This window comes from Anabas testudineus, chromosome 2 (genome assembly GCF_900324465.2).
Source record: "Anabas testudineus chromosome 2, fAnaTes1.2, whole genome shotgun sequence".
Classification (NCBI taxonomy): Eukaryota; Metazoa; Chordata; class Actinopteri; order Anabantiformes; family Anabantidae; genus Anabas; species Anabas testudineus.
In genome coordinates, this window is record NC_046611.1 from 29,793,685 (window position 1) to 29,814,668 (window position 20,984).

Sequence of the window (20,984 nt, forward strand, 5' to 3'; positions counted from 1 at the left end):
CTGATGATGTGCTCAGCCAATCAGCTACGAGCACATCTTTGTTCTGCCCAGGTCCTGGCAGCTAAAATGCTGGCCTAAGATCAGACTCTGGATGAGGCCGGCGTCGTTATCCACATCACGTTGGGGTCTCAAAGGAACAAGCGCTATCAGAGCAACCCAGGCACCCTGCAGACTTGCACAGTCGCCAACAGGAGCACACAAACACACACAATCACTGAGGTTCCACAGCCATCAAAAAAAAAAAAAAAGAGAAAAGTTTAACAACAGCTTCGCTGCCATGCCGCCAGATTAAAAAACTATTCAGTGCAAATCTGATTGATTCCTTAGAATGTGTGGCATCTAAAAGCGTATTTCTTTTCACTAACTTTTAACAGGAATCCTTCTTTCCTGTGACCTTTCATTACAGATCCACATCCATGACCTATAAAATTTATTTCTTTCTGTTTTTAAATGTTTGTCTTTCCAAAATGTACTAAAGGGGTAAAGAGCCTGGTGTCTACTGTGGTTGAGCTGTGACAGCACAATGTAGGCAAAATAGCTGAAATACATAATCTAATTCAATTATTGTGCACAACATGTTTTTGTATAATAAAAATCCAGATATTTGAAACATTTTGTAATTTTACCAAAAAAAAAAAAAGGGCTACGTTTGATGTTTTATTAGAGAGAAATAGCCAGCATTTACACTTTTCACAGAGAGAACGTAGAAGGTGCAAGTCCAATGCTACTTTTTGTCCTCAATCACGGCAGTCCTTCACAGGTATGTCAATACAAGGCCGCGCTGCTTCAAAACATGTGAGGTCTCTTCATAGCTCGAGGCAGTATGTCTTCATAAGCTGGATATCCCTACTCGGCACTAGGACTGAAAACAGCATGGCAACAATAATAATAATTTAAAAAAAAGCATTTGTGGGCATGTGTTTCTACAGGTAGTGGGGAGACAATGAAACGGGGGGGGGGGGGGGGGGGGGGGGACACTGACGCAAAAACACTGTAGAGTAAGAATAATGTTATTATAATATTATTACAAAATTGCCCGCGTGTTTGCTTGAGTGCCACAGCCTGAATTCTCATTTTTAAGATGAACTGTCAGAGGACAAAACCCATTTCATTTACTGATGATTACAGGTGGAAGTAGATGATAAAAAAAACGTGAGAATGTGATTCATGTCTTCTACAACTCTTAATAGATTTACAAATATTCAAACTGTATTTTTTGTAGTAATGTTCATGGAAGAACAACAACAAAAAAAAGCATGGTGCAACATGAACATGCAGTGCACACATAAGATGGATATTGAAAATCTAAACCTGCCCAAGTAAAAAAACTGAGCATTTGGTCACATTTTAGTGACTTGATAGTGACGTGTGAGGTAACGGAGGAGGATTTTGTGGATACTCCAGACACCATCAATAACAAACAATACATGCGTACACGTCGGACACACATATTTTGTATTTTGGGATAATGTTGCCTTTATCCAGTTTGCTGCTACAGAGAGGCTGTTCTCAGCTCAGTTGAAGGATTAATGGTTTGAAACACAGCGTTCTAGAGTAAGAGCCAAAAGTGTTTTATTTTTATTTTTATTGCATTAGGAATGATTTTGAATTGAATCGGGACACCAAGAATCAAATCAAGATTCAAGATTCCGACTGAATCGTGAGTTTACCAAAGATTCACACTCCTACTTACAGGCAGCAAATAAAGCTGGCTGTGAAAGTAACAGGAGAAACTATTGTTTTGCTTATTGTCTTTATTCTCATTTATTCAGGGTGTAGTGTACTGCAAGACTATGAACACACTGAAGTGGGTTGTAGTTAAGAGAGGCTATGACAGCAGATTTTTGGCCCACCTTTTAGTGTGGATATTTGGAACAGGTGTAAACACAGACACAGTTGGACAAGAGGAGGAGGTATGCAGAAGGTGAAGTCAAGAGGAGTTGCTGCATCAAAAACAACAGGCAACATTCCTCCACACCTTAGATACAGAAGGCAAGTCAGAAGCAATGTCAAGGGGAAAAAAATATTTTAACACTTTGTATTTAGCCAAAAAATAATCAACAGCATTTCAAACCTACTTTAAGAGCCAAGTGACTTGATATTAATGTAGTGGATGAAGATTTCTGTTTTAGATAACCTGGTAAAACAACAACTTAGTTGTTAGATTTTGCGGGCTACATTAAACCAACCGCGATGTGATAGATGGCCTGAATAACTCAACTTTCAGTCTCATAAATAAGCAGATCTCTACTAACATTGTTAAAGTAACCCCGAGGATGACACGCCCCCTTATCCCTGTGCACCACCTCCACCAGCAGACCTCCTCTCCCTATGATGAATACCCTGAACTCACGCAACTATTCAACATCAATATTTTGACATTTCATTCAGTTGAGTCTCCAGACGGAGCCATTTATTTAATTAGCTGAATAAAAATTGGCAGGAGAGGCGAATTCAAAGTTACGTGACCGGGGCTCAGTTGCCACAGGTAACCTTTTTAGAGGGACTTGGTGTGGCAAATTGATTGCTGAGAGAGCCGACTCATCATGAGTGCTAATTTACAGAAGCAGTGCACAGCGGAGCGGGAAAATAAGGGGCTCTATTTATAACAGAGAGAAACAGGAGAGGGGGATTAGCTTGTCATTAGAATAAAGAGTGCCGAAGAAGAATCAATTTCAGGGTTTAAAAAGCTGACAAGCACAGTTCACTTATTCTTTCTCTCCCTCTCGCTCTCTTACCTCTGAGCTCACTTTTTGACTGAACAGCCTGCGACCTCTGAGATATGGAGGGTTTTTTTTTTGAGGAGGCAAGTTCAGGTTCCAAACTTGCAGATAACTCTTCTATGTCTAGTCTAATTACAGTCTAATCAACCACACAATAGTTTGAATATGCATGTGATAAAGGCTAGTATTAGTTATAGCACTACACTGAGTTGAGCTAATTTATCGAAATGAATTCTTCTTCAGAACGTACCATGTTAACCATCTCCCTGTTAATCAGTACGTGCAGTCAAGGCAACCAAGAATTGAACAATCATAAGCTCCAAGATAACTGTAGCGAGCCTATAATTATAAACACTGAATCTCTGTGACACGATCCACATTGTTTCTAAATTTGAAGAACACAATGTTGCACTCAAATACACATCAAAGACTGTAATACGGTATGAAGCCTGAGCCCTGAATCTGTTCTGAAGATGAGGAGAGATGATAACCACAACAATATCAACTTATGGACCAAATTCTTTTAAACGGGTTAGGAGGATGATAGAAGAATAAATTATCAAAAAAATAAAATCGGCAAACACTGCTTTCAACTCCCATGAATAAAAAACTTCTATGAAGCGACTAAATAGCTCAATAAATCCTCCCTGCCTGCTAAATGCTCATAGCACATGTGACTGTGAAGACCATGACATATGATTTACACCATTTTTAAGCTAATCTAGTAATCCCTGTGCCAGCTGTGGACAGAAACATCGACATCGTGAAAGAGGGTCCATTCAGATCCTTTACTTAATTTGTCACCCATCTGGTGCATTTGTGCTCCTTTCTAGTAATAACCCCTTAAAGGGTTTCAAATGTTCGTTTTCATCCATGCCAATCCACCTGATCTCACTCCACTTTGGGAAAACCAAGCCACACAGTGTGCCCCATGAGCACCACACCAGGAAGGAAACTTGGGGTTGATTACCCAGCAGAAAGGTGACCCAAGCTGTTCTCCCAAACATTCCCTCACCATAAAACCCTCACCCCATGACCCAGGCCATCACATGCCCGCCGATTAACCTGGGCAAATCTCGGGTCCAGGAACCACACAGGAAACGGCGTAACATGACACAAACAGGAACTTACACAGAGGGGTGTGTCAGAACAAACTACTTTTTTCCACCTACGCCACATTACAGTTTAGGCGAGCTGGTCGGAGGAACTGGGGAATTTCTCTCTGTCGGCTCACACAGAGAGCTAAGCTGGCTGTAGGAGATGACAGTGGAGGGATTTACCATTTACAAAGGACTGCTCAAGCAGAACATAATATTTTAGCAGGGACGAACTGAAGACAGCCTTGTAATGTCGCCTGGAGAGGATGCTGCCAAGACCTCACATTACTGATGCAGCAGCAGGAAAACATATTTAATTAATACACTAAAGCAGACAGCAATACTTGACTCTCCAATCCAATCAGCTTATAGAACATCTAATAGTATATGAGGACGGCACATTGTGCTAATTTGTCTTGTCTGTGGAACGCACTGACAGCCCCATTCATGCTGACATCTCTTTAGCATGAGGTTAGTGGGTGTTTGGCCTCCCCTTTAGTCGTTTGTGAGCTGCAGAGCCTGGAAATGATTAGGCCTGGGAGGGCAATTAGCCTGAGCATCGCTGGGCTAAATATAGTCCAGCTTGGCCCAGCTCTGCTCCTGGGTCATATCCACACCGCAGACTCCACGCAGCCTCGATGTGGATCCCGTTTGTTTTATGACTGATGCAAAGGCTGTGCTGACTCAGATGAGATAACATAACTCAGCCGTCGATCAGGTGTCCCGAGAGGTAACAAAGTGAGTGGGAAAGACTTGCGGAAGGAAATATAGAAGCGATGACGTTTGAGAGGGAAGCACATGTTAGACTTGATATGCAGAAAACACGAGCTGAACAAGCTTGGTTATAAAGTTGACCGATTCATCTGTATTTATTCCTGTCACACTTTTGTCTACATGATGTGCCCTGCTTTTTCAGTATTGAACCTTCACCTTTATTTCACAAGAAATACTGTTTCGACCGAACCATAGTTGAGAAAATATCCTTTCCCACAGCCTTACACCAACTAAACGGAATGCAAAGAAGGAATGCTTTCCCATCACATGGCTCCTTGCCCTGGCAGTCCCCGTATCTCCCCACCCCACGTGAGAAAAAAAGTAAGAGATTTTATCCTTAAAAACAGGAGGTTCGCCCACTCGTTCACCTGGGACGGGTCTTGGACAGCAGAGGCAAACTAGAAGGTTATGGGAGCCTGGGAATGTTTAACATCAAGAAAGCAATCAGAACATAGCTGGAGCTCTGGGAATTGGACAGGAAACATGGAGAGTAACCCCTTCCTGCCTGAGAGGAAAGAGAGCAGGTCTCTACAGTGCAAGCAATTCACCCACATTTGAGAGTGAAATTAAAATGTGCAGACATAAAGAAATATTTAAGTGCACTAGTGTGAGTTCCTTGAGATGCTGCTACTAGGGACCTGGAGCATTTTATTGTTACTTGAAGGAACCAGTTAGCGAGATTAGTGGATTGGAAAATATGGTTTTGGTGTTTATGGTGCATGTAGCTTCTCATTTCTGTCTTTCCTTAGCTATCCTTGTTTGATGAGTCTGAGCTCGTACCCGCACACAGCAGAGAGGTTGCACGATAACATTTGACTCATGTTGCTTTTAATGTGCGTGCAATAAAACACTGGTGAGTAAAAAGCCAATAGGAGTAATTTATCAAAGCACTAGTTAAATTTGGGTGTTTTTCTGAAATATTGCTTTGCCCACAGTCTCCTGTCCACCACTGATATGTGGTGCCACCACTAGCAGCACTACCTCTAAATATGTGGAGCCTTGTAGTGATTTAGGTTATGTGACAACTTGCTACTGCAACCTGAAAGGCAGCTTGTGGCCATTTGCAGGTAAACTTCATTTTTTTCAAACCTTAAATGCACATATACACATCAAGACATTTTAAGAACCTGAAAAGAACTAGTTTCACTTCTCTCCTAAGCAACACAGTTTTGGCCGTGTGAGCCATATCTCTGCCTACACCAGTGTTTAGAAAGGTGATGTGTGAAGGCCCAGGGCTCTAATGTGATACAAGAAAAGCACTGAAAAAAAGGTAGTGGCCTCTAAGTTAATACAGGCTCCACTTCAATTTCCCCATCACCGACTTGACCTGGTGTGTGTTTCGGCAGAGTCTGTCGACTGAGGTGAAACATAAGTCGAAATGTTCTGGTTCGAGACTAAGTTTAACACAAATTGCACAAGACAGCTCAGGAAACAGGGTTTGCGTTGTACCCTGACACAACACTTATCAGCCAGTGAAACCTACTGTAAGAGGCCTGTTGCTGCACTGTACTGTGACTGAGCTTGGCAAAAGAGTTACACACAAGCACAGTAAACACAGACATTGCACCACACAAGACTAGAAATCTATGTGCTCAAGTTAAAGAAAGCCACAATTACACCATAACATACAAGCTGAACTCTAAAGTTTGGTATTGATCCTCTGAGTCATTGTAAACTAAATGTATATCAAAAGGCTTGTGCATGTTGTGAACGTTTTGTATGAGAATTGTGAGAGAACAAAGGTCAGTATTAGTGAGTTTACATGCACTTAACTAACCGGGTTACAGTCGGCTTGCTCTAAGAAGCTGATCTCATTAAAGTGATATGTAAATTGCAAACCTGTTTTCTGTAATTGCGGGAGGCGATTAGGAAAAGCTAATTTCCCAAGTAGATTTCTCCTAGGAAACAGATCTATCTTTCATTGGTGACGATGAAATAAAGAGTTCTGTTCTAATGTAAGAGCAAATCGATCAGTTTTAATGAAAGCTGTAAAAAGGCAGCCTAGCAACTACTAAATACTGATGCATGGAAAACTGACTATAGTGCTACAGGTCCAGACATCAGCCTACAGTGACTTTAGATCTAGTATATAAATGTAATGCCATTTGGCTGTTAATTAGAGGGTAAAAAAAAAGGTTGTCAACTAGTTTGAAAGGTTTGATGGTTTGATTTCTAGCTCCTCCTGTTTACATGTAGGTGGCTTTGGGCAATTCACTGAACCCCAAGTTGCTCCAGGGGTCTGTGGCAGTTGCATCGACATGCCCTAAATTTTCCTAGTATAAAAAATTATAATATTATCATCATAGTTATAATTAATCTAATCAGAAATATGTGTATCAAATGTTATGGCAATGTACTTAATAGCTGTTGCAATATTTTTCTTAAAGCCAGCCTTCTGGTCATGCTTGATGAAAAGCCAGTTGGACCAAATACAGTGAAACCTCTGGCCCTGCTGGTGGCATTAGAGAAGAGGTCAGGGCATCATCAAATTAACTATCTGGGGATTGTGAATGTCTGTGAAAAGTTTCATGATAATCTGTCCATTATTGGACTAAAAAACACTGAAATATGCACTTTTTCTAGGATATAAAGAACACAAACATTGGTGCTGACCAACATATTCATAGTAAATGACAGGAGAGCACTGCAATACTTCCCGAGTCCCATGAAGCATTGTCCTAACCCAGTTTCAGGAAGAGATATGGCATTAAAAAAGTCAACACAGTAGCTGACATTGCAGTTGAAATACTTTAAATAATGCCTACCAGAAGGTCCTCGAAATGTAATCTGTGCCATAAAATGCATCCACTCTGCACCCACTAATGTAAGCCCTAACATTATGCTCATACCCATAGTTATTCCTGCAGCGTTTCGTTGTAGAATATAACTAGAAAATATATCCATCATTAAGAAGTAATTTTGTCAGTGTGTAGTGATGATGAAACTTAGGACATGCTCAGCACTCTCTTTATAAACTGTTTGTTAATCTATCAGGAGACACATGAGGAACGAGTTAACAATATGGGTGGATTACAGTCAGCGTGGCCGCTGTGGAAAGATCGAAGTGCGCCCTTGGAGTGACATTATTTATTGAAATAAATTCACTCAAGCTGAAATATGTATAGCGAATGCATTATGAACAGTGCTTCTGATGGAGCAGAGAGGGCTTTAACTCAGTGTAACGTTGGCTTGGTCTTTATTGTGACTCACCGCGGGGATGATAGAGAGGAAAGGGTCTGGTGGTTTAATTTAGCCCTTTCAAGAATGGAAGGGATTTCCTTTTGATGCCCTATTTGAATGTATAGACAATTTGGAGTTCTTTCTGGTGCACAGATTCTGATCTTAATTGCTTCGTTAATTAGCTGTGATTCACGGGGAGAAACCTTGCCCTCTCCAAAGTCCCTGTGCATTGCTAAGGGGGCTCCTCAGGAGCTCTCACATCCTCTCTCCCATTTTAAAGCACCAATCCTGCACTTGTGACACTGATTTGCAAGCGCGCCTTTGCTGAAGATGGGCTTTTTTTCCTCAAATGTCAGCAAACCCCATAGTGCTCCGGCTCTCCACTCCTACTGCCTGAGGAAAGCGGAGCACATCAGACCTTTTATTCAACCCCACCCCACATCAACACCACTCTGTTGTACGCTTACATCACACAGATGCATTCCACAGATTTATGTTTGATGGTTTTCCAATGAAAGAGGAACAGCCAGTGCAACATCCTGCACACTGCATCCTCTCACTATGTGATAAATATGGCTCCCTCTCTCTGGGTGCTTCAACTTGGCGGATCGATGGATCATTTGCTAATCACAGAAGAAAGCCACAGTAGGCAGAATAAAAAGGATTGTCATAAGTAGGCGTCAAGTGAACTTGCTGGACAAACTGCTGCTTTCGTTTGCTCGCATTGCTTCCTCCAACACAGGCCTCAGAGGTAGTTATCACTCATCAAGGTGGATCGAGCTTTGGCTTGTACCTCATCCTGATTACACGCCACCTACAGCAGTTGGTATCTTGAAGAGGCAGTGCAGAATTTGAGAAAAAGTAGGCGTTTGCATCGGCGAGCTAGGACGAAGAAAGTAGGTCAGCTGAGCATGCAAGTCATCTAACCCCCCCCCCCCCCCCCCCCCCCCCCAGCAGAATAGCATCATTTAGTAAACAGGAGCAACCACTGTCGCTCTCAACCACCAATAAGAAAGCAGTTAAAGCCTCAGTTAAGGTCCAGAATACGTTATTTCTGAAGGCAAACTGAGATCTGAGGCTGCATACACGTAGTAGATGTAAGAGATTACCGCTTCAACAGCTAGAAGTACGCTGGACCCAGATGTACAAATGATTTCTCTCTCTCTCTGTGTTTGTGTGTGTGTGGTTGCTGCTGAGACAGAAAAAAATACCAGCAAACAAAAAAAAAATCTCTTCTGAAATCCTCCTCAAACGTGAGGTGCTTTTCCGCTCACAAAAAGAAGTAATTTAGAGGTCTCTGGTGAGCTGTAGAGGGCTTAACGTGTCCAACTAGATCTGGAGTGTAGCTGTAGACCTGCCTTAATGCACTGCCAGGTCACCGTTACTGTGGCAATACAAGGCCAGCAAGGCTGCTTGGAGCTAGGGGCACATAAACGAAGTGAGGGTATGAGCAAAAAGCTAAGAATATCTTATACTTGGCAAATCTGCCTTATACTTACCTTATACAATTTCTCTATCCTTACTGCTTTTAGCATTCAGAGGTATAAACTATTTATACCCAAGTTCTATAAATCAATCAGATCTGTCCGGCTGCAGCAATAAACAATTATTATTTGACAGTGGTTTTGTAAATCATCAGACCAAAGAGCCTGACTAAACAGCAATCTCAACTTTGAATATAATGAATTCAGTCTAGCTACTGTACAACAACTGTTGCTGTGGCACTGTACAAAACTGTGGAACTATGTGAGAAAGACCTACTACTGCAGACATTTTGAAGGGCAGGTTCTGGCACAATTCATGGTCTGTCTTGTGATTGGTGAGGAGAGCACAGTGCAGACAGCCAACATATTTTCTACCTGCTCCAGAGATGCCAGGTCAACAGGCAACTCCCATTATCTTGATACACAAGTTAGACACAAATTGCAACAGAAGAACGTGTCCCCAAGAGAGGAGCTGTGTGTGTGTTTTTCATTAAAAAAAACAAAAGCAAACAAACAAACAAAAAACATGTGACACATATCATAGGACTACACATTGGACTGTCACCTCTCTTTTACAATTTCAGCCAGATCAATCCTGGCATTGTCATATTGGAATATGCCTGTGCCACCAGAGAAGAAAAAACATCTATTGTTGGGAAAAACTTGGTTATTCAGTATATTCAGGTAGTCAGCTGCCCTCACTATGATGTCAGCTGAAACATATTAACTACTGCAGTAGTTATCGACATTCTCTTTTGGGCAAAATGTCCAGTTTTACCCTTAAATGGCAATACCATTGTATAAAACTTAAACTTCCAAATATATAATTGTTTTCATTATTATGATCTAGATCTTATTTAGCATCAGCATGGTCACTGGGGCTGCGCCAAGATACAGTTAGGGCAAAATAAAATGCCCACATAGAGACAGGAGAAAAGGAGGAGTAGGCTCTGTTGTTTTGTCTGCGACAGCCCTGCAGGCCCTCGGGCTCCAGAGCCGTTTCTCCCTTTACAAACAGCTCTGTGCTCCAGCCCCAGATGTCTCATTACTGTAAAACAAGCAGAGAGATGAGCCACATACAAGTCACTGGCCCACAACGCTGCCTCTCTTTCAATTAGAAAGGATTAGGCTAGCCTGAATGGGCCTTCCCGTGCTGCGATATGCTACCTTGCTGTGCGACTGTCGCACAGGACAGCCATATGTCAGACCTAAATAAATTACAGAGGAGCTGAAAGCATGGCGATAGCAGAAAGGGAGTTATTGCTCCACTAGACTGCACAACAAGTTTAATAGGAGGAGGATGCTGTAGCCTCTATAAAACTCTATCTATAACTTCACACCCTATGAACGAGCATGGGCAGAGACACAGGTATACACCTCTCCTCACTGACTCTCATAAATCAGAGCTACAGGAGAAGTTTTACTCAGTGTGCATTAATCAAATGATAAAGCCAAGCCAGTGAAATTTCTGCTGTGCCATTCTTTTGGTGAGCCAACTGGACAGATCCCACCCGGTCCTACGGACTGCTCTGTAAGAAGGGAGACCAACCTTAACGGGATAGCGAGGCCCTCATTCCGCTGCCTGCATCACTCACTTTTATGGGAGTAGGGCAGTGTGGGGTTTAACAACACGCTTTACTTGTCAAGGGAACCGACATTACATAACCATAAAACGATGAGGTCCACAAATCACTGGACGGCTTGTGACACAGGGAAAGGGCTGGGCCTGTTGTGTGGCAACACTGCCAGTGAACACTTTTGGGTCTGTGGGCAAAAAGTTAAAGAACAAAAGAATTCATATCTAAACCATTTATCCTAGAGCCAGATGAAAGCAGCCTGTATGCTTAAGTTTTCTTCACCACACATGAAATTGAAAATGCATTTACAGCTAATGCTGCTGCCTGCCTGACTCGTCTGCATAATTTTCCAGGGAGCCTGTGCCATAGCTGGAGCGACTCCTCTGACCAGGGGCGTCTGTGGTTGAACAGTACTAGTCCACAGGTCCTGAGAGGCAGGCAGCAAGCAGGCAGGCAGGCAGGCAGGCTCCGCTATGCCTGACATGGAGCACCCTAACAGGGGGAACGACTGAGTAATGGCAGGGTAACTTGATCCAGGGCTGGGAGGGAATGGGAGCAACCCTGACACCTAAATCATAGCTGTGGGATGGAGAGAGAGAGAGGGAGACACACAAATGTGGCTGAGGAGGTAGTGGGAGGGACAAGGAGAGAAATAAGCCGCGAGGGTGCGGAGGACAGTATATTTGGGAAAGGGCCAAATGACAGGGAATAAAAGTGAACGCCTCTCTGCTGCCTTTCATGCACGTGCCGCTCCCACCGCTGGTGTGGGAGGGACCTCAGAGGAATGACAAGGCGTGGGTTTAAGTTTCAAATTCACAAGCCTGTCTCAGACAGAATAAACACACGTAGGCCTGTAATGACTTATATTTTCCCTAATGTCAAACACTAATTGAGAAATTTAGACTGGTAGACATAAATAAATATGTCCCTCTCCATGTAGGTAAAAACATTTAACCAGAAATGAATGTGTCCTAAAGCTCCATAGGCTAAGACTCAGTATTTACAACCCTGCCCTCCCACAAGCATGCACGCACTCATGCACGCATTACTTCTTTTGCTGGTTTCCAGATGACACCAAGAAAAGCTCAATATTACAAACTAAATCTAAATCTTGAAACCTAGTCATGTCAAAATAAACTCTACAAAACCCAAATCCACAGTGTGTAAAATCCAAATCACCCTATCCATTTTACCACAGCCAGGTTTTAATGTTTCAATACAAAAAATACATTCAGAGGATTTGGGTTCAAACTGCAAAGTTGAAATAGTGCAAGTCACCCCCTCTGGGCAGGAGAACTCCAGGGAAATTGAACAAAATCAGATTTTAAGATCTTCATTATTTTAGTTTTCTTTTAGTCTAGCTAGAGGTTCCATCTAACCATCCATCCATCCTTCCATCATCCTTTATGCTTGTCCTGTAAATGGTGCTGGAGCCAATCCCAGGTGCCTGAGAGGTGGGTTACACCCTGGACAGGTCTCGAGTGTATAAAAGGGCTGAAACAGACAAACATTCAGTCACAACTATGGGCATTTTAGAGTCACCACCTAATACCAACGCTAACCCGAGCCTAACTGAATGCCTTTGGACTTAGAGAGGAACTGGCATAGGGAGAACATGCACCCAAACAGAAAAGCAACCGACTGGCGACTCGATTTGAACCCAGGTCTTTCTAGCTGTGAGGAAACACTGCTAACTACTACAACACACTGGGTTAATCCAGACTTGCTAAATTGAAACTAATTTAACCCACAATGTGAAATTTGTTAGTATTAGTAGTAAATTTATGCCATTTTTGTCATTATAGATTTATCTTTTAATCAACTAGATTTACAAAGCATGTCACAAAGTAATGAAGAGTGTCAATAGTATTGCCTACAACTTTAATTACTTTGTCTGACCAGTGTCCCAAAACAAATATGTAGCTTATTTTCATGTAGGTCCAAGAAGAGTGATGACTCTTCACATTTGCAGGTCATATTTAAATGAAATAATTAATTCCCAGAACTGTTGTTTGCTAATCTGTTTTAGTAAAAACAGTAGGAAAATGATAAAGTTATTTTTACTGAATACGTCTTTAAAAAGTCTTCTTTTAGCATTCATTACTCTTTGCAAAATACATGAACACACTAAATATTCCCACAGAGAAAAACAGAACTGTAAAGAAATACCCTTCTAAAACAAAATCCCATTTACAGCTAAACATAAATCAAAAAAAAAATACCAACAGAAAAAGAGAAAATAACATAACACTCAAGCAAGCCACTACAACACTTTTTCATGACAGATGCAGAAGTCAGCTTCCCTTTTTTAAGCGTTTATTCACTGAACACTTGTGGGGTTTTACAGGAAGACCCTGTGCCGCACTTTGAGTTCCTCGAAACGGGCCAGTACAACCACCATCTTATCTGATGCTGGCTACATGGAAAGTTTGGGGTTTGATCATGGGCAGCTCAAAGTGATACTCTTTCACTACCCACACACAGATTTATAAAATCAGATCGTTACTGGATTCCGCCTGAAAATCTGTCTGACATAGGTAATTTAGAAGTTTGATCTGTCATGTATGCATCATTACATTAAGTAAAAACACAGAACTAAAAATTGTGTAGACTATGTGTTCCTACACAGTCGACACCCATCAAGCTCTTATGATCACCACACATCAACCTATTTTTACCATGGACACGACAAAGTGGAACATGGCCAGTGTATACGCTAATGCTCCAAGCTGCAGTCTAATATAATCATATGCCTTAGCTGCCTGCAGCCTACAAATCCTATAAAAGTCAGTCATTAGGCTTCACATGTAATTTTCATTAAGTTTTCTTGGAAACAAGAGTTTAGCAAGACCAACAATTTAGGAGAGAAAGAAATGCTCACCAGACTATTACCGAACCACATCCTCCTTTTTCCATCCACAATATGGTCTCCATTCATTATTCAGACTAGAGATGCACTTTCCTTGTTCTTCATCGCTCCACTCTTGACATCTTTAGACAGCACTTAACAGATAGGATATGTATAAGCTGCTTATAATTCAGGTATTACTAAGAAAAAAGAAAACTTAAAGGTTTTTTGTCTATTAGTTTAAGTAGGTTGATGGACTACAGCCTGTTTTCTCCCAAAACTTACATAAAGAGGACTGTGTCTTTGAATGCATCACTGAATTAGCCTGTGTATTGCTGTTTTAGGAGAGTGCTGTACTTTAATTCAATTGTGTAGTGCCTTTATTGCACCCATAATGTAGAGAAGCCATAATTGAGAAAGTACGCCAAGCCTTAGAGCAAGATTTAAATAAGAAAAACAGCACTGGTAACAGCTACAAAGTGTCCAACCTGCAAGAGTTTGTGTGTGCAGAGAGACTGGCTGAGTTTTCATACCCCTTGTGTACAGCGTCAACAAGATTTGGGAACGCTCTCAGCTTTTCTTTTCTTTTTTTTTTTTTTGTTACCCTACTACTTAGACTGGTACTTCAAAGTGTGGCAATGAGTGGCGCCTGAGTACAAAAATTTTGTGTGCGAGTATGTGTTATGGTAACACGATCTTGGTTATGATTGAGCGGAAATGTTAGACAAGCATCTAAGTTTCCTCTGCCTGCTTCCAGCCTCTTCATCTAGCCACATGTGAAACCACACTGGAACTGCTCTCTAGCCAAAGTAAACGCTCCAGTCAATCGCATGGCATGTGTTTACACTGGATGCCGGGGTTAGGTGCCAGGCTCTTATTCATATTCTGGTGATAAATGATAATTCTTTCATAACCATTGTTTGCTGATGAACCTCGACGTGTGAGACACTTCCCACACTGAGCAGTAAGATAAAAAAGGTCTTGTCAGTGACACTCGGCTCTGCATGTGTGAGTGTGGGAGGGAAGAAAGGGTGTTCCTCACACTGACTCATCTACAGGGCACAGAGCTGCCCTGAGTCGGCAAAAAAAAAAAAAAACCTTGACAATAGAATGAGTAGGTTAACCAACTTTCCAATTGAGCAGCAACCTGCTGTGAAATGAACAATAAAGCTGAATGCAACGCAATATAGCAATAGAGTGGAGCATGTTTAAAGTAAAAAGCATTAATGGGACAGTAAAAAAAAAAAGGGCTATATTTTGCCACTGTTCATATTTTATTAGAGTGCATTATATTAAAATGTGTTATTAATGTTTTGGGCCTTTAATTTATATATATATATATATATCCATAACCTCAGTAATAAAGATATAGTAAAATGATCACCTTCAGTTTCAAAACAAACTGAGAAATTATAACCGTGTTAAAGTAGAATTCATGGCAGAGCTGCTGTATTGGATTGGATTAGATTGTACGAAGTGTACCAACCTAAACTGGCCAGTGAGCGTATCTATAACAAGCTAACACTGACAAAGAGTCTTCATTTATTCTTCTATGTTAGGGCTGTGCATTAGCGCAAATCTGGAGAGTAAGTATCACGACAAGCCTTTAAAATTCCATATACTGAGATATACTCTGTGTGATTCTGCAAGCAAGCCGAATTATTGTGAGAATCTGTGTAAGGTAATTTTAGGAAAACTAACATTAGTATAAAGAACACACCACAATATGCAGTGTGTTTTGAAACTGTTTCATATTTTATTCAATCAAAACATCTACTTAGTGCTGGGGGGTTAAAAAAAAATACAAAATGTATGTAAAATGCTAGTGCTTTGGGAATCAATACAGTTTCACAAAACTTGCACCCTACTAGGTGTAGATTTTGTTTCCTACACTGCCACCACTAAAAAAGAGCTTCAGTTTAAAAAAAAAACTATGCTTCATAAAAACTAAAATTGACATTCTTATTAATATTTAAATGTGTTGCGTTATAGCACTGAGTAAAATAACAACAGTCTACTTTTTCCAAATTACTACTAACAATAAGCAGTAATGCAGCAGCAAAATAGTAATAATAATAACATTAAAAAATTAAAACTATCTGGAACAGGTAGAACTGACCAATTCTACTCATTTCTTTTTTTTTCCTGAGAAAACCAATCACCACAAACAGAGAGCAAAATTTCCCAATGATCACAACAACTATACTGAAACTAGAAAAGCATAGTAGAAATTTAGTGAACATGCTTACTGTGATAATCAAGCATCCAAACATGGAGTTTGTCATATATTTTAAAAAGTGTGTGCTCATCTGTGTGGTGTGAACCATTTTCCATCATCAGCACAAAACTATTGTTAAGGCAGCACTTCTAGTGAAAATTTTTTGCCTTAACATAAGTCAGATCTTATTTTGAATGATGTGACACACAAAACAGAATTACATCAGATTGACATTAAACCCCCTGAGGAATTTACTGACCCTCCAATGCCTCATAAAAAATAAAAGTCGTGTTAGAGTTAACTGTAAAAGTGAAGCCTTTTCTGAAAAGAAAACACTGTCAGTCCATTTTTCCCACATAAAGACCTAAGACGTGGGGTTTGCAGATCTTTACTGTGTCTTTTCTGTAACAAAAACTGGGCTGCTGAAGATAGTGAAAATAATAAGTTGTTGTATCTGGAAAGAAAAGCCAGGAACACTTTCTGGAACATACTCTATACCACAGTGAAAGAGATTTCCAGCTCCAGTGAGGTGGCTCTGACTAGAGGGGAATTTTCTCTTTCACCTCTCCACAGAAATCCAGCTTCACTTCACCACAGCCGATCACAGTCCTCATTTTAACATCTCAGATGTGTTTAATTCAAGATCTTTACTCTGATCTTTGGTGCAACACCTCATGGCCAGTGAAGTGTTTCAAACTGGCAGCAACATCACTTACATAGCCAATTCACTAAGACTTAAACAGTAGCCTGAATTCTAAAAGCCACGTCAACCGAATGATGATGTACAAGCTTTCCTAAGGAAAGGTGCACCGCAGACTTGGTGAGCTTTCTGCAACAGCTACAAGAATAACATTTGATCAACGTTTCATGGCCAACGCGACTGCCGGCTTCGACTCCAACAAACGTAATCGCATGCACTTCTTCCAACACTTTTGCTGAGGTGACGGAGTTGTGAGCATTACTACCAGCAGCAACAACGACGGCTCAACAAACCTAGCAATATTAAACCTTTTGGACTCTGTCTGATTTTTGTACATTTATTAGTGTAACTAACTGTTTGTGTCACTTATTGTAATGTGTAATGCTGTTGGTAATCACTAAGAATAGTAGATACAGTCAGTAGGAGGGCCCTCCTAATGCTTGCTGCACAGCACTCTCAACACGAACAATAATAGAAAGCATTATAGATGTTAACACAATATATATACAAACTCATACCCTGTGGGAAATTCAAACCAGTACACCGGATTAACTGGTATACCACCCAGCACTACTAGAAATATTAAGATTCACATTGCTGTAAACATAGATGCAGGAAAAAGAGCTGGTCACCGTCACCGTGCTGGCTGATTAATGAATATTAAGCCTCTGTATTTCATTTGTTTGCAGAGTTTTAGTTTGGGAACAGGTGAGCCAGGGGCAGACAGCTTCAGATGAAAAACGTGGTTTCTTGTACAAGAGATCCAAAATATAACAGTGTCAGTAGTGTGGATAGTGCTGCTTAAATCCTGTAATGACACCGCTGTCGGCCTGATTACACAGCAGTCATCTGGGTTTCTGCTTTACTTGTATGTTTAAAGTGAGTGTTTGAACACAGGCAGGTCTGGATTTAAAGCTACGACCACTACAGGCTGGATCACCTCTATTACAGCTAGCAGAGGAGTCTGTGAGGGGCATGATGTTCAAACTGGTGCACTTCACCTTTTCCTCTGCACAGATCAGCCATCATGACGATGGGGAGACACCCCCCCCCGACCCCCCACCCCCCGATGCGCGCGCATCCTCGCTTGTTTGTAAACGTAGCCGTATCATGTGCTTCCTCAAGCATTTCTGCTCCAACAGGGCTTCTTTATGGCATTTAACCTTCTGTATTACAGTCACAGCTACCAAACGGGCTGAATCAATCTAATGCTGATTCAAACTATGATCCGTGCATGACTAAAGCACACAATGACTATTAAAAGAGGCGGAAACCAACATCCACCCCCTCCTCTGGTTTTCACATCTGTACAACGTACTTTGCACAGGTGCACAACCACTACTGCTGACGTTAAGGACAGACGTTGTTGACAGTGTAAGATCAGTCATGTCAGTGTGTGCACACAGGGAATCCTGCACTGACGACATTTCTGCGATGCACAGCTGCAGGGTTAGCCACAGGCCTGCTCTGCATCACCGACACACACAGGCTGTATGTATACATCTGGGCTACGTTTATCAATGCACTCTCTGTTGCAAGTGCACTTTCATGCACAATATACACTTTGTGAAGGCTGTTATTTGAGTTCAAAGCTGTTATTCACACTGCAAATACTGACCAAAAGCCGGAGATTGTTTCTGCTGCATTTAAAAGCTACCGTGATAACACTGCAAGCGAGCCCTGTTGGGCTTCATTTTCTCCGTCTAAAAACAGCGGGCTGGGTGGAAATGTTGGATTAACTTTAAACATGTCTCACCTGGATCCCCAGTTATGTGGAGGGAGCACCTTCAAACTAAAGACAGGCTAATTTTTCGTAAATACCTGGTTAAACCGTCGATCCTCATAAATGTTTCTCTCCAGCCATTTTGATCCAAACCGTGGAACTCATCCGGCGGCAGGGGTGCGAGGTCGGAAGCAAACATGACCGAGTTATTTGTCAATTACATTTGTTTGTGTATGCAACATAAACATAAATATATACATTAACTTTTCAGTTTGAGTTAACAATGTGCGTTTCAAACAGGCAGGGAAACACAACAATAAGTTTTGTTTTTGAATGGCCACCCCTCTCAGACAGAAATGGTACGTCTCGTCAAATTCCGGGCACCTACTGTGCTGCGCTCGGTGAGAGCAGCCAATCAGAGAGCGGCTGTGGAGGAACCTGTAGCAGAGCAGCACCGCCTTCACTGACAGCAGCCTGGTGGAGGAGACTCAGGGAAAGGAGGTGTCCTGCAAAGTCAGAGTAATGTGCACACAAGGCATTCATCCTCCGTGTGTGTACAACTAGCAGCAATGGAAAATAAACTAGATACTAGTGAATGTCATCCACTCAACATTTAAATTAAAGGGACACTCCACCGATTTTCTTTCCACAGTCAATTAACTTAACACAAGTAAATACTACTCAGCCTATAAATACTGCTTCGCGTCTACTTTGATTGTGGAACTTCCCAAAGCTTTACAAAATAACCAAGATGATGTCATCAGTTATGTTGAGTTCAATTATGAATATTTGACAAAATGGTAATTATTGGTAGGAGCCCTTGTTTCTGTGGAGCTTGGCTCATATTAGAGTCTATAAATCATGATTTGATCATCATAAATCTACAAACATGATTTAGGTTTCTGCTTATTTTAATCTGTTTTCTAAAAGTCCCTTAGCTTTTCACTGTGAAAGTCATACTTAATTGCTGGAATTCCCGTTTAATAAAGTAGAAACTGAAACTGAAAATACAGGCCTTTCATTGATTATTATTAAACAGTTTTTAAATGTTGACGCTAGTTGTGGTAGTATATAAATAAATATGATATAATAATATAATAATGTAAAATCTATGTGCCTGACTGTAACCTATAAGTGTCATTGAGACTTTTATTATGTAAGGATTTCTTTCATTGAAAAAAGTGAGTTGGCAACCTTCATCTGAGAAAATAGGAATTTTATAATGACAATGACAAAGACACTTGTAAATTGTAAACTGATTAAGTCATGGCTCATACCTGATCCCATTAATATGGCCATATCAGTTTTGAAACTCTTCCGGTTTATTTATAGGTATATTTTAGGGTATACTGGTGGAAAATATAATTTCCTGTATAACCATCACCACCTGGTAAAACAGACAACCTTCTGTCATTTTATTTAGTGTAACTGAATGAATCATAAACTAGTTTAGGAATTTGCTTAACTAATATCACATCAAGCATTTTTGAATTTTTGTCTAGATTGTCCCAAGAGAGAAACTTGAATGTGGCAGTGTCTCACATGGTAATTATGCAGATGTGCACAACCCATGAGTCATTCATATATATTCCCACAGACACTCATATACTAACGTACACACATGACACACACACGCACCCACATGCACATGTACTGCACATATTATAACACACACTATACATACATTGTGTGTTGCTGACTGCTGGTTGTAGCTGTAAAGTACTTGTTTAAGGCAAGAAATTGAAATAGTCAAAGTACCTAGATCAGTATGACTGGTTGTGAGTGCTTGGATACATTTTGTTGCTTTCTATCACCCGTCCAATAAATGAAGCTACATTCCTGGTCACAGTCACAGCCTCTAATTCAGATTCAGCAGATACCGACACTGCTGCTACATCTGTGGTTACAGTTCCGTCTGTTACTACAGTAAACGCTGCTGCTACTGTAGCCAAACTGTTCCCACAGAGATTATGTTCCTGGTTCAACGTTCCTACTGATATGTGGATGGAAGGATGAGCGGCGCATGTGTCAAGTAAACTGTATAAGTGAGACAATGTTTGGAAACACAAACATACATGTGTACTTGGCCAACCTGGCACCACCCAAAGATATGTATACTGTCTAATGTATTAATACTTATCTTGTATTGCAAGGAAGCTAAACTATTTGTTTGAAACCATGATATGAAATAAATATAGTTATTAAGTTAAAAAAGTAATATTGTTGTGTTTTTGTTTATGCTTCAGGCACCTTCAGGAATCACAATGTTGTCTGTATTTATTATAACAATATACTGTATTATAGGATGAATCAGCTATGACACAAATGCATACCCGAAAACACGTGCATTTAGACATGCATGTGGATTGACACGCACCCTTTCTGCTGGTGTTTCACACTGCATTTTCGGTGCAATGAAGCATGGTGTTGTTAGTTTTGCAATTTGATTCACCTGGGGCTACACATGTCCTGTACTGTCAACTGCTGTCACAGGCCGCAGTGCATAGTTTGTGGCAGGTGGCGATGCTGCCAGTCTGGGTGTGAGGATGACAGACAGAAAAAGGCATTCGGCTTTACAGTACGCTACTTAGGATTTCTCTGTCTCTTTCTGTCTCTCTGTTTAATACGTATTGAGAGGCAGCAGCGGTGACAGATACCTT

The 20,984-nt window shown here is 41.0% G+C and overlaps 1 protein-coding gene across 2 annotated transcripts in view; it reads right to left on the reverse strand.

The window, feature by feature from the left end:
• The window catches only part of znf438 (zinc finger protein 438), a 39,461-nt gene extending 20,952 nt beyond the window's left edge, over positions 1–18,509 (reverse strand). The window contains exon 1 of one of the 2 annotated variants that reach the window (XM_026362997.1): positions 18,423–18,509. The gene's annotated coding sequence lies outside the window, so the exon portion shown is untranslated. Of the gene's footprint in view, positions 1–18,357 lie in introns of both variants that reach the window. The other variant, XM_026362998.1, reaches the window with a different exon arrangement.
• Positions 18,510–20,984: the final 2,475 nt, after the last annotated feature.